Below are 2,500 nucleotides of genomic sequence, written 5' to 3'. Positions count from 1 at the left end.
ATATCACAATTGCCAGATAATTATAATTATGATAATGTGATAATTGGATTACTAAATGTGCCTTTGCTTACATGGACCATATTGTCATATACATTGGTATTGAGAATAACGCTTGTGATTATCGTGACATTGTTTTCTAACCGTATCGCCCAGCCCCATGTATACGGTGGACTGCGCAGGAACGAGGAGACAGATCTCTGCATCCACTGTATCTTTTATTCCCAACTCCAGCTACACACATTACATGCTATGCATTTCTGTTACCGTAACCCAGCAAACCATATTATCCAACCAACCCGGAAACACGTGTACTCGTAACTCCCGCGAGACCCGCCTGCTCTCGTCTCTTAAAGGGCCGGCGGGCAATCAGGTGAATGTGGTGTGGTACCACCATACCTGTTTGTTCTGCTCTCTCTCTTCTCTCCCGGCCTCCCCCTGCTCTCTCCCTCCCCTCTCTCCCTTCTCCCTCCCATTCACTCCCCCTCCCTCTCTCTAATATAGCCTATAGGATTGTTCAATCAGGTTTATTGTTAGTGCTTAGCTAGACTTGGCTAGCCATAGTCTCTGTAAAGCCCTCTGAGACATGCTCGTGAATTAGGGCTATACAAATACACTTGACTTGGCTTGACTTGAGTGGTCGAATTGCATGGAATTCCTCCACACCGCACTTTCTTGTGTGGATATTGAGTGCCGGTGCTGAATAGCAGCTCCCGCCCTTCAAAACAGCGTACGGGCCGAACCTTGGCTGTGACGTGAGGAGAAAGGAGTGAGGGTGGAGGTGAGTGGGTGAGTCAGTGAGGGAGTGGATGTCAGAGGGTGAGACAGTGTGGAGGTGATAGGGTGAGACAGTTGAAGGAGATACACGTTATTACTCATCACTGAACGGTAAGGCCCTTGGGGGTTGCCCATCAGTATAACCACGGGCTCACTGGTGACTGTTGTAGCAGTTGGAGTTTCTAAAGAGCACTTCAGTTGTAGTTGAGGAAGATGAACCCAAGCCTTGTATTTCACCCCGCCGGTCTGGGTGGATTTTGAACTCCCAAACTTCTGTTTCTGTAATTGTTTGACTCATCTAAGAAGGAGGAGGAGAGGGCGGAGAGGGAGGGGTGGGGTAGGCATTCCTCTGTGCTTCATCAGGCAGCAGCTGTTCTGCTTGTGTCTTTACTGTATGACACAATTCAAAGTCACACACATGTTCATTTATCACTGATTGATACAACAGCCTATCATCAGTTCATGAAAGAAACACTCATTTCAGATTTGGTTAACACGCTTAATTGCTGCTGCCATACGCAACTAGGGGTGTGAATCGTACCTCACGTTTCGATTATATTGCTGGAATCATGATTCATTTCAAAAGAGATTTTCGCTTCAAAACGATTCCCGATTCAGTACATCGACTCCACTCCACTGTGCGCTGGAAAAGCGGTGTAGCAAATTATTGCATGAAAGCACAATAAAGTGTAGAATATTATGTTTTTTTTTAAAGTTCAACTTACTGTATTGAAATAATATAACACAGTACTCTAACACACAATTATTCATGCTATACTTGCACAAAATAAAAAACCTCTCAGTATTTCTCTGTTCTCAGTGACTTCACGAAGAACAAGTTAAATACAAAAATAAAAATGAAAAATGTATTGATTCGTGGGAGTTGTGTATCGATTCGAAATTGTGGAAGATAAGAATCATAATTCTTACATTAATTGATCTTTTTGACACCCCTAATAGCGACACGATCTCAATAAGGTGTATAGTAATGCTGGTCTAAAATTGTAGAATGCGAACATCACATTTTGTTCAGTCCACTGGGAGCCGGCTTGCCGGTAAGCTTAGGCAACTAAAACTACTTGGTTGGGTTTAGGCAACTAAAACTACTTGGTTGGGTTTAGGCAACTAAAACTACTTGGTTGGATTTAGGCAACTAAAACTACTTGGTTGGGTTTAGGCAACTAAAACTACTTGGTTGGGTTTAGGCAACTAAAACTACTTGGTTGGGTTTAGGCAACTAAACAACTTGGTTAAAGTACACTTGAGAAAAAATGCCATGGTTAGCACTGGTCATGCATGGCATTCCTCGAGTACCATGGAGTGTTGAGAGGTGGACAGGGAAATGCGTGACTTGACAGAAGTTGTGTTGTAGAAGTTCAAGTAGTCATGTGTATTTATTAAAGGGATAGTTCACACTTTTTTTTAAAAGTCTAGCCCTATTTGCTACAGTACTTACCAATGATGATGTTGATGGGTAGAGTTATTGCAGCACAATCCATGCTGTTCCTCATAGTAGCTCTGGAAAGTTGGGCAAAAACAACTGGGCAAGCTCTGAGGTTTTCCCATGAAAACGCGGAAGAAAGCTGTAGTTCCTCGAATGGCCACTTAAGGCAGGACTCAGAAGTCCCGTCGTTCCCGTTTACCCCATGTTAAAATGCCCCACTTTGTAACAGTGTTAGCATCTTTACAACCTGGACCGAGACACAGTTTCTTTCCTTTTCATAAC

Source organism: Poromitra crassiceps (genome assembly GCF_964638095.1).
Source record: "Poromitra crassiceps genome assembly, chromosome: 3".
Taxonomy (NCBI): domain Eukaryota; kingdom Metazoa; phylum Chordata; class Actinopteri; order Beryciformes; family Melamphaidae; genus Poromitra; species Poromitra crassiceps.
This window is presented reverse-complemented; position numbering follows the sequence as displayed.